Raw genomic sequence first — 12,975 nt, forward strand, 5'->3', positions numbered from 1 at the left:
CCTCCAACAGAGACGAATGGCCAGGGGTCTCAGGTAGAATGTGCTGAGGAACTGCTTCTGTGTGTAACGCGCGCGCACACACACACACAAACCAGCTGAGGTGATTGCCTCACTCTGCCTAATGGTAGACCCGGTCCTGCTTCTGCCCACCCTCTGTATCCCCACAATATGATGCCTAGCTTTTCCTTACTTCCTGTGCCATTTTCTCTGCAGCTCTCTCCTCACAGAGTGCTATTTTCCGCCCTGGCTTTCATTACCCTCCTCTTCATGTGTAGCCACTTCTCCATCCTGAGGTAACACAGAGACTCAAGATTCCACCCTTCTATTTCAGTTGTAAGGCAAATTCACATGTTACTGAAATGGTGTGGAAGCTGCCAGGCACAACAATTTACCTCATTACCCACTTCAGGTTGCAGGGATCAGCAAGCTAAGCTTCCAAATAAGTAAATATATTGGGCTGGACACAGACTGAGTAGACATACCCAGCAGAAAGTCCTACTGAGTTCAATGAGGCATACTCCCATGTAAGACTCCCATGAAAGCATTGCATCTTAGTCACAATCCAATTGACTGAATTTCAGATTTGTTGGGGGCATCTAAGCATTCTTCATTAAAATGTTAACTTTTTTTCCTCCTTTTTTTCTATGGTATCAGGCAACTATTATAAAGATGAAGCTCATTTGGGGAATCTGCTTCTATGCTAAGTATTTTTGTCACATGCAAGGGGAAAATCTGCAGAACATAACAGAAGATGTTACCGTATTTGTCTATATATATTTTGCAGAAGCTCGATTTCTTACATAATGAGCTCCATCACACCAGCGATTTAATGCACTCTCGCCATGCCTGGTGTGCGGATTTGCAGTATGGTACTCACATGATGCTGTACCTGTCCTGCGACACCCTGCCTCTTCCGCAGCCTTTTCTGTCTTTTCCTAGAATGCCTAAAGTCTGGGTTATTTCCCTAAGTGTGTTTAATGTGCCCTTAAGCCTCCGTGTAGAGCTGTACTCTCACATTTTCCTTTGTTGGGTGTGTGTGCAGTGACAGGAGGCTTGAATGGGTTGCATCAGGTCCTGGCAGGGAAAAGCGATCTCTCCCAGCAGCTGGCTCCAAGCCTCAATAGAAAACCCAAACCTTGCATCCCAGGCTTGAAAGCATTTTTTTAAATCGAACAATGCCCAAATCTCTGCAGAAACAGGATTGTACTCCTTCAAGGCCCCCAAATGGAACGACTAAAGGGTCGTTCCATTTTTGTTGGGCAGAAAGGTGGTCTGATTGAAATACTCGTCTGACAGGACCTGCTTGTATATGTCTTGTTAAAGGGGGGGAGGAGCAACCAATGAACAGGAGGGAGAAAGAGAAGGGGTGGGGTGGGGTGGAGTGGAGTGGAGTGGAGTGGAGTGGAGTGGAGTGGAGTGGAGTGGAGTGGAAGAGGAAGAGCAAACAAGCGAAAGAGCAGTGTGGGACCATAAGCCTGAAGCGCTTATGCATCAGAGGTAAAAAAAAAAAAAAAAAAAAAGGCGGAGGGAAAGCAGGGGATTTTTTCTCCAAGTGATGGAGCTCAGTGTGGACCAAAGGAAAATCAGATTCCGTTTTAAAACTCTACTTTGCCAAATCTTAAGACAGGGGTCCCAAACTTTTTGGACCTGTGGGCACATTTGGGAATTTGAGAAACTGCTGTGGTAATCACCACAAAATGGCTCCTATGGAGGATGTGGCTAGTGACATAGGCTGCATTCTGACAACACATTAGTCAACGGGGACAGGGGGGAAACAGCACACTGACCTTGCGTTAATGTGCGGGTACTCCCCCACATGACATGTTGCCCCGCCCCCGTTGCACGGCTGAGTCTCCCATCGAGTACATTGATAGTCAATGCACCAATTGACTGACAGTCTGCCCTCCCACTTCTCTGCCCTACATCAGGCGGAGTAGTATCCCAGCAGCCACCGCGGCCCGAAATCCATGGCCGCCGACATCGGCATAGTAGCAAAACAAGACTCTCATACCCCATTGGCTGATCGTCAGCTGTGGGCCATCCTTTGCGTCTTCGATCACAGCAGAGAAATTCAGCCAAATGCCTATACATATGAACTGCCCATACATAGGAAATATGCTCCTTTCCTCGTTCATGCCTCCAACACCCACTTTGCCCAGTGGCCCCTGGCTACTCATGACCACCGATGCCCCTTCACCTCAGGGCACCAGCTCAGCCACTTGCCCTGGCGGCATCCCACAAGGCTGCCTTGCCCATCGCTCCTCCTCATCTCCACCTGCTCCACTGCCAGCCTATGCTTCCCCAGGCCTTGCGCAAAGCCCAGCCAAAGGGCTCATGAGGGCACCACAGCCAGCTCCAGCCCCCCACCTTCCCTGCTGAGCATTGGCCAGTGGTTTTCAAGTCCCCACTGCTGTGGCAGCAGCCCAAGGCACCCGTTCCCTTCACACAAGCACTTTTGTAGGCAGTAGCACTATTGGAAGAATCTTTACTCATTCGCAGGTACAGAAATGTGCACATGGCCATGTGAGAATTGCAACAGGTTGCTGTGTTAGTAAGGGAGGCATGGCACCTTCGTGGTGGGCAAAGGCACCTGCTAAGGCACAATGGTTATGGCTTCTCAGAGCACTGCATCTCACTACAGGAAGGGTAGTATTGGGGGGGGGTTTGTCTCACTCACTAAGCGATGCCAGTTTACGTGCGCTCAGTCCATGTCTGCTCCTTAGACATGGGGTAGTGCGCCCAGATCCACGCCGCGATCCTTTGGTACACTCATTCCGCCTCTTCCCTTGCAACCATCTCTAGGTGGGTTGTGCGGGTTCGGCAAAGGCCCCTTCCCCCTCCTGTCCACTAGGTGGCATTGCTGTCCACCTGGGCAAGGCAGGTCAGGGTGGTCCTCCAGTAACACATCCCCATGAGACTCACAGATGTTGTGCAGAATGCAGCAACACACTATGTCGTCTAGGATGATGTCAGACTTAAGGTCCAGCAGACTAAAAAGAGAGTGCCAACGTGCTTTCAGGCGCTCAACAGGCAGGCAGGCAGTGGTAGTAGTTGAATTTCTTCTGCTTGTGCACCTGCAGGTAGTGGTATGGTGCCATCAACCACTTCTGAAGGGCAAACGCCTGTTCGGCCAGAACCAGAGGGCCGACGGGATGGCCACACATGGAAGCGGGGCTGGAGGAGAAGAAGTGCCCTCTGGTCAGCTTGTCTACCAGGGGGGAGTTCCAGATTGCCAAGTCATGACACTGTCCCAACACCGCTGCAAACGGATCCAGGAACCTCCCCCTTGCATCTGCCAGAGCCTGCAGAGCCATGCTGTAGTAGTGCTTGCGGTTGTAGTTTTCATCTCTCCGTGAGGGGGGCAGGATGTGCACTTGTACGGAATCCAGTGCCCCCACCATGTGCAGAAAGCCCAGGGCACAGAACCCATGCATGTTCTTCTTCTCATCGCCCAGATGGCGTAGTCAAGGTACAACTCATTCTGAACCTGCACGGTCTCCCGGAAGATTAACAGGCAGTCGACTTGACCACCTGAAGATCGTGGAAAGGGGCAAGTAGCCCACGTTGAATGCCAGCTTGTACAGCGTCAAGGCAAGTCAACATGACACTGGAATAGAATGCCTCTTGCTGGTGGTTTTTCTCTGCAGAACCGGGGTCCTTCTCCTCTCTGAACTCAGGTGGTATGGGATACTCTTCATAACGGGGTTGAAAACGTGTCACTCCAAGCCCGGGACAAAGCCAGGTCTGCCCTTGAAGTTAAACTGGCCAGTCAAACAGATGATGGGACATGTGGTCTGCTCTGCACACCTGGCAAGCAGGCTCTCAGAGCCAGCATCCAACTCCTCCCGCATGTCTGCCAGGAAAGCTGTCCACACGGCCTCCTTGACAGCACCTCCTCCAGCCCCAGCCTTGGCTTGAGATGCTGGCTGCTTCTTCTGCAGAAGCTGAGGGCATGAGGGCCCTGGGTGGTCATCGCTGTCCTGTGTGTCTGGCACTAGAGGCTCCAGCCATTCTGTCTCTGCCTGCAGGTCTGTGCAGAACAGCCTGAGAAAAGCTGTAGGGCTGTTGGTGCTTGAGGACACCGTGGCAGGAAAGATGCTGCTGGAAGAAGGCGCAGTCCTGAAGGTGACTGGTGGCCACTTCACCAGCAGAGAGGAGCTGGTAGATCCACTGACCCTACCCATGGCCCTGGGCATGGGTGGCAATGGCTGTGGCGGAGCTGTATCCAGGGGTGTACTGGTGAAGCCACCATCATGAGTAGCTCCTGCACTCATTGTGGGTCAGCTCTATTGGAGGTGGCATTGTGATTGGTGCCTTGGCTTGAGTGGGTTCGGTCTCGCCAGTGGGAGGCAATGAATGGGGTGACCCCACTGCCTGCAGTGTATCCTGGCATGACATCGTGGTGCTCTTCCAGCAGACATGCCAGCTCAACCCCGGTTCTGTTGTTGTGTGTGACAACCTCCTTGAATGTTCCCTTCAGCCCATGGAGCTTGTCCTTGCACTGCTTGGGGCTGCACAAACCCACATTCCTTCATCTGGTCAGAAAGCCATGGGTAGAGCTGGTCATGCCTGGCAGTGTTCATGATCCTGTGGCCCTCGGGGCTTCCCCAAAGTTCTATGAAGGCTGCAATCTCTGCCTGGGACCAGTGCTCAGCTCTACGCCTTGCCGAACCCTCCAGGGTGGTGTCCGAAACAGCGCTTCGTGACCCAGTTCTCTTAGTCTGGCTGTTGGTGATCTCTTGGCTGCTGGTATCCATGATAGCGAAACTGGCAGCCTTGGGTATTTGTGAGGAGCTGGATGGGTGCCCTAAGTGTAGGGCTCCTGCGGGCCATTGGAGGAGTGCAGGTTTGGGAGCTGAAGATCGTTGTGGGAACTTGGCCTAAACACTTCGGCCGGGATGAGTTAATACAACAGCCAAGATGCATAGCCATGAGAGTGTTATGCATTCTTTTGAAAGTTTCACACAATAATCACAGGTGGCATGTCCAGAGGCTTCCGTCGGCTGTGCGGTGCCCGCGTGCACCCTTTGGCTGGGCTTGGGGGAAGCATAGCTTTGGCTTGGGGGAAGCTTAGGCTTAGGTTGTTTTTATGCTCTTCATGATTTTAATTTTTGTGAACCGCCCAGAGAGCTTCAGCTATTAGGTGGTAGAAAAATATAATAAATAAATAAATAAATAGGCAGATGAGGAGGATGCCACCAGGGCGAGTAGCTGAGCAGACATCCCACAATGAAGGGACATCAGCAGTCATGGGTAGCCAGGGGCCACTGGGCGAAGTGGGTGCGGGAGGCATGAATGGAGAGAAGGGTGCCAGGACAACAGCAGTTATCTGAAAACACAGAAGGCGGGGCGGGAGAATGACTTGGGGTGGCTGTTAGGTTGAACATCTCAACTTGTGCCAAGCAGTGCTGCTGTGAGGTGTTTGTGAGGGGGATGCTTGTGTTCTGGGGAGGGGGGTAGGCTCGCCAGTGTCCGTGGAGGCGAAGCTGCAGAGAGATGCTCCTTTCAGAATGCGGCTCTTCACTTGAGCATGCTGAGGGTGGAGATGGGGAGGTGGGCATCATGAGTTGCTAGGTAAGCTTCAGAATGCAGTTTTAGCATCTGGAGCAGAGCAGCTGGGGCTAAAGGGGAGAGAAAGAGCAGGGCTAGAGGCTAGAAAGGGAGAGAAAGAAGATTCCCCTAACATTTTCCAAGGTTTTTCTAAAAACATTTTTTTTAAACACAGGGCATGGTGAGGTGAACTTTGTGAGGGCTGCTGGAGGTCCCTGCAAGTCTTGTGGTGCCCATGGGTTCTGCACTGGGGACACTGCCTTAAGAACTGACGCTTTTTGCTTCAGAAAGAGTGATGGTTTTAGGTGATATTCTTTTGTTACACAGTGATAAACATTTCATTCTGGCTTTTATCATCCTTTCTTTTAATCTTTTTCCCCCCTTTTCTTTTCTTTTTTCTTTTTGCAATCCCCTTGTTATCATCATCCTGTAACTTGTGGCAACTGAGTTCCTTAAAAGGAATAGGTTCTGAGGAAACTTCACACTGTCGTAGTTAATTTAGCAAGTTTAATGACCTAAAAATATAATAATTCAGAGCCAACCATCTTTTAAGAACACATCACTGCATCCAGTTTTATCTCCAGTTTTGGCAGAAAAATTCAAGGGGAATGAGAATCAACACCATACAATGCCATCTTTGCAAGGACAAAAATCAAATGTAAAATTGCTGGGGTTAAGTATGAGCCAGAGTCATTAAGGTGCCTTGCTAAAGTACCTTGCAAAGTTATAGACTGAGGCAGACATTTCTTGCTGGCAATGTTTGATAAATAGTTGGGGAAAGGGCTGGAGCTCAGTGGTAGAGCACTTGCTTTGCATGTAGAAGGTGGCGAGTCCAGTCCCTGGCATTTCCACTTAGGTTGGGGAAAAACATCTGTCTGAAATCCAGGAAAATTGCTGCCAGTGAGGATAAACAATATTGAGACAGACGGAGAAATAGATTGAAGGTTTAAGGAAACTTTTTATATGTTCTTATTTGCCAGACGTTAATACATTCTGCTTACTGGAGGCTAGTGCCTCCGATGTCAGTGGGATGGTGAATCTGCTTTGGGTTTTAGTCAGAAGCAGTCAGAACCTAACTCCTTTAGATTCTGACTCGTTCTGACTGAAACCCAGAGCTGTGGATTTACTACCCCACTGATGTTGGAGCTACTAGCCTCCACTGATTCTGCTAGTGATGTTCAGGCAAAGATTTGGCATCAGTATATAGTCCCGCTGCATATTCAAATGCACTCTCTTCAGGTTCTTGTGGATCTAGGAGGATTTCTCTGGCTTTGTGAGAAGTGGGGGATCCTTGGAGTACCACTGCCCTGATGATGAAGACACTGAAGCTGGTTCCTGCTTTCTGGCTTCTTATTCAATACCAAACTGCAGAACCAGAATGAATAAATTGAACATCCCTAGTCCTCTAAATCAGTTTTTAGCTGTGATACCTCTTCCACTGGGGCATTGCGTATCTCACAGATTTATTTCAATACAAATCACTTTCAAGATTTGTGATTCCAAATGCTCCCTACCATTAAAAGAAGCTTTGGACCAATCTTTGCAGAACTGCAGAATATAGGATGTAGCAATATTCCAGCAAGAGAGGTGTGTCCTTAGAATTCCTTAAAACCAAGAGCATTCCTAGTTACAGAATTGTTTTCCATCAAAGGTTACACCCTATATACACTTCCCTGGAAGATGGTCCCATTGAATCCAATGGGGCTTACTTCTGAGCTGACATATTCATTAAAACTGTAGGATGTTGTAACAGAGCAGCAATACCGTGTTTACTTCTAAATACATAATGCATGTTACATACATTGTGGGTAACACAATACACATTTTTTCATTGTTTCTCATGAGAATCTACAATGAGAAACAACAATGTATATTAATATTCTTTGTAGGTTTCACAAAGGATTGCAAAAGATGTTGGGAGTTTACAAGTAAAATAAGGGAAGGTTTTGGCTTGTCCTTTACATAGGATAAAAGCTCACTGACTAAAATCAAAAGAAAAAGCTCACTGGTGAGGAATGATGGAGTTGTAGGCCAAAACATCTGGCTGGCCACAAATTTCTCACCCCTGGCTTATTTGACTGTGCAAACCGGTCCTCTGAGTGACCTTTTCAGGGCATTAGAGAGGCTGCCATGGGAAGGTGAGAGTGGGGATGTCCACTTCTGCCAGCCCAGTTGCACGAACTTAAATCTGGATCCAGCCCCATTTTTTATGTTGCAATTGCAACAGCCATAGTGGCTAGTCAACAAAAACATTCATTCATTCACTACTATAAAGGGGAAAGGCAAGACATTGTTCAGGGCATAAAAATCTCAAAAAGAGCATCAAGGGTCAAAGAGCTCAGCATGCTTCAAAACCATTTCAAATAAGGAAATGCAATCCTCAACACTTGTCTTCATGGTAGCAACACTTCTATGAATTGCACTGAAAGGCCTACTCCTAGATTTGTATTACATTTGGCTTGCATCCAGTTATATGAATACTAAGTATTACAGTATGTTTGGAATCTTTCCCTGTAGTCTTTTAATCTCTTAAAATCAACACACCCTAACCCTTGTCAGTTCAGGTTCTGTGACTCTCTTCTAGAGCACAGTAAATAACATATTACCCATAACACCCCCCAATAGGATTTGTTTATTTTAATTAAATATGGAAGGCTGCAATTTTGACTGAAAGTGCAGCACGGCTTGAATTGTTTCCTCCTAACATCTTCCTCACTGAAAATAACTCCTCCTGGCCTCGGAACCCATGACAATGACTCATTCCGCTTATCATGAGGAAACTATCACTAGAACAAAAGAAGGGATCTCCATTTAAAATATGGAACTCTGTTGTAGGACCACAGAGGGATCCAAGAACTCATCTGGAAAGAAATGACATAAAGGAGATATTGCTCCGTAAGGAAAAAACTAACCAACCAACAATACAAAAACCCAACCACAGAATCTAAGAGCAGAACCAGAATATTTTGGTCATTTTCTGTTTGGTATGCAGGATTGAGACCCTATTAAGACCTTCCCCCTTCTTATTCTATGCTCAGGATTTTACCTGAGCCAGTGTTAAAAACACTAGCAACTATCTGATCTTTCTACTTTCCTCCTCCATGTTTTCCAATCGATCCAGCTTCTTTCTTCATACACCCCATGTTAATCCCTACACACATCTCACTTTGTTGTCATTATCTAACTCCAACACAAGTTCCTTTGATCCTATTGCCTTCCAACTTCTGGTTGAGTTTTTCCCCTCATAAGCAACCATATAAGCAGTTGATATCACTCTTCTGTCTCCTTCCCTACTCTATTCAAACCTGTCACTGTTCCTCTCATACTTAAAACAAACAAAAAGCTTCCCTTGACCCATTTTGTCCTTCTCTTTATCATCCAGTTTCCCTTCTAGTATTGGCTTCCAAACTCCTAACAATGTTGGTTACTCCTGCTCTCTTGATTTTCACTCTTCTGTCTCCACTACAATATGGCTTTTGCCCGATACTCCACTAAAATTGCCCTCACCAAAATCATGAACAAATCCTAAAGTCTTTTCTCTGCACTCATCCATCTTGCCCTCTCTACCCCTTTTATTACAGTTAATCACCCTCCTGCTTGAGTCCTTTCTTGCATTCAATGACTCCATTCGCAGCTGATTGTCTTCCTATATCATTCAAGATTCTATTGGGGGAAGCTCTTCCTGTGTTTCCTTATCTCTGTTGGAGCTCCTCAGCGATCTCTTCTTGGCTCTCTGCTCTTCTCTCTCTACTAGGTTTCCTTATCAATTCTAGTAGTGACTATGAAATCCAGCTCTGCCTTCCTACCCGAGAACTCTTCATCTTGCATCTTCTTTTGCCTAATACGTCCACTTGGATGTTTCATCACCATCTCAAACTCAACATATAAAAATATGTTCACTTTACCTTTTCTCCCAAACCTTCCTTTTTTGGTGTACTCTCTATACCCAACCTGTTGTTGATCAGTCATGAAGTATTGGCTTTATCCTCATTCTCTTAGACATGTCATTTCTCCTTGTACAACATTGAAAAAATAAGGACCTCCTTCTCCATCCTTTCAGTGCACAAAGTTCCAGTATACAGTCAAGCCATCTGCCACTTTGACTTCTATAGCCTTCTCTGATGCTTTCTGACCTATCCTGTCCAGTTCTTCACTGTTACCTTCAAAACTCTGCACAGCCTTGACTCATCTCTTCACCCTCATATCCATATCTATTTTTTTTCTCTTTTCAGTCCACCACCTTCAGCCAGCTAAAAGTCTTCTGCTTCATTAAATGGCACTGCCTTTTTCTTTCTTGCTGCCCTTATGCCTGGAATTCTTTTGCAAAACACCTATGTGTTCACACCACTCTCTTATTTCAAATTCCACAAACCCCACCTTTCCCATACAAAGCCTGTACGTTGCCCTGAGATCTTAATGATATAGGGCGGGATACAAATGTTTTAAATGATAATAATAATAATAATAATAATAATAATAATAATAATAATAAATAGTGCAAGCCTTTAGCACTCATTCCCTGGTACCATCTTCTTCTTTACCAACCTGCCTAGTCACTGAGGTCGTCTGAGGGTATGTTCCTGGTGGTTCCACATAGACCTATGGTCCAATTGGAGTCCACCAGGAAGAGAGCCTTCAGCATGGTCACAGGTACCAATGTTGCACTGCTTCTGTTGCATTGTTGCTGTTCAGGAAACTTTCCGTGAATGAATGACTTGCTTTTATCAGTATGGGGTTTTATCAGGACTTTGTTCTTTTAAAAATTGAACTTTAATATGGTGTTTTTATTCTTTCATTCTACTTGATGCTCACCACTCCAGAATCCTTGGGTGGGGAGTGGCATATAAATATAGTAAATAAATAAATAAATAAATAAATAAACAAATAAAATTAAGTCTTCGTATATGTAATCCAACTGAATGTGTAATTCTTCCCTTGTTTATTCTTGCTTCCATCTTCTTCTCTTCCCTCTATTGCCTCTTTTAGATTGTAACCTGTGATTGGGAGAGAGATTTGTCTTGTTGCCCTCTAAAGCTCCATGCACATTAGCAACACTATATAAGTTATAGCAAAAACAACACAGCACACACAGAGGGTTAACCAAGCTTTCAGGGTGGAGTGGGGTTGGGTGGGGACTCCATACATGCCTGGTGGGGTACAAGTTGAATAGTAAACCTAATTAATTTTCATCCTTAGTAGCACGGAATATTCTGGGACTTTGCCACATGGGAGAATGTAGTACCAAATGAGTATGAAAAATATTTGAATGGACATATTACAACCGAGAGCTTCACCCTGATACATATTGAGACATTTGATATGCCACTTCATATGCGTAAACCAGGGCCTGAATTCCACTTCAGGGAAACTCTCAGGAGCCACGTTCCAGTAATAGGTGGGGCCAGAGGCAAAAGGAGGCTTAAAGCTCTGACTGCCAGTAAGTAAGCTTTAGGAGAGGCGTTCCAATCTTTTCAAATGGGGGAAAACTGCACAAAAGCTGGGAAAGCACCAACTAATCTGTGTTCACAGAAAGGGCGGGAAGCCAAGGGGAAAGGGGTGGAGCCATCGGGGGAATGCTGGAGGGCCGAATTGGAACTCCAGGTGGGCCAGATTTGGTTCCCAGCCCTTAAGTTCTGCATCCCAGCTTATACAGTTCTTAAGGTTTAATGTGATTCGTACCTGCATTAGAGGCCATGGCACCCAAATACAAGTTATAATACTATCCCTTCCTTTATTTATTATTGTTCTATTTTATTACTTATTTGTTTACTTGTTTGTATTTTCTTATATAAAAATTGGAATTAAAAAACAAAGTATTAATGGAAGGCTTATGAGAAAGATCATAAACCTAATTTGAAGCTCTAATATTCTTGTGGTGGGAACAAGGGAAGGTGTCCTTAAATTCTACACCTGGAGAAATCCAACACACCTCCTTCCCCCAGAAATAATATAACAAAACTGACAAATTGACTTTTATTGACTGTACAGTTTACTTCTGTTTCCACATTATTTTGTAGAATTTGGGACTTTCCCTCTTCTTAATAAATGACACCAGCAGGGAAAGGGCAGTTGGACTCATGGATTTTTGGTAAACCTTTGTGATAGGTAGCAAAGGTTGGATATTATCTTATGATGGTTTAGGTTTATTCTATTTTTTTGTATGTTGCCCTGAGATCTATGGCTATAGGGCAACTCATAAATTGTAGAAATAAAAAAGTTATTAGGGCCAATGTATGGTCCATCCACTCCTACTAGCAGGACTCTGTAAGTCTAAATGATGACCAGCCGAAGGTCTTCTAAAGAAGAAAATTCTATTTTCTTTATAAATTTACGATGCAGCTCAAACTGTTCTTTCATTAAAAATCTATCTTGATGACATATCCATTCAACATACTTATATCCTAAAAATCATTGTGTGTGGATAGTTGAATAGATAGATAGATAGATAGATAGATAGATAGATAGATAGATAGATGTAAATCCTAGGAACTATAATTTGGTGCAAGTGTTGAAAGCTTTCCATTGGAGTTTTCTAGTGCCCTTTCCAAGAACTACAGTTCCCAGGATCCCCTGAAGAAAAGTGATGTTAAGCCAATTTATGTATGTATACTAAAAGTACAATTATAAGGGACTGACAAACTCAGAGCCCCTCTGTCTACCCAAAAGGCTTTTGACAGTCCTTCAAGAGATCTTGCAGTTAAGTGGATAGCTTATTTTAGATTTGAAACCATAAACTATCCACAACTAAATAAATAAATATGTTCCAGTAGTCATTCCGGGCACTGATCCATATTTTGGAAAATGCCTGGAATGCCAGTTTCAAGTGAGTCAAACCAACGAAATTCACCACTACACGTGACTAGATGAGAGTAATGCAATAAGCCAGAAACAAATACTACCATTCATTGTTAGAATGAAAAGACATCTTTAATATCTATTACAATAATATAGTAGAATCAAACCAGTCTAAAAAAATTACAGAAATGTCCCTTTAACTCAGTCCTACCAAGTAAGACTTGACATCATGAAATTAAATTTCTTTACTATTAAACCAACCAAAGTAATATTTGTGTAATTTACCACTAAAAACAATTACAGCATGTAGCCCTAATCTTGACCTGTGTCTGTAAGTGGGATAGTGGTAGATGTAATTGTTTGGGAGACTTTAAACATGAACATTTCAGTCTGTTTATTCCCATTTGATTCAATACATGTCAATTTCCATGAGAAGGATGAATAGGAAACAAGTGTTATGACCTCCTAAACTGCCTGTTGCCTAGAGCAACTTTATTTAAAATTATAGATAATCCAGTGTATACATTTAGTTGGTTTCACCATCAGGGAAATTGGGTTTCTAGATCATGTTTCTAGAATATGGCCGATCGCCTGCAAGAGATACTGGAATGAGGTTTCTGAGGATATTTT

The sequence above is a fragment of the Elgaria multicarinata genome, chromosome 6 (genome assembly GCF_023053635.1).
Source record: "Elgaria multicarinata webbii isolate HBS135686 ecotype San Diego chromosome 6, rElgMul1.1.pri, whole genome shotgun sequence".
Classification (NCBI taxonomy): Eukaryota; Metazoa; Chordata; class Lepidosauria; order Squamata; family Anguidae; genus Elgaria; species Elgaria multicarinata.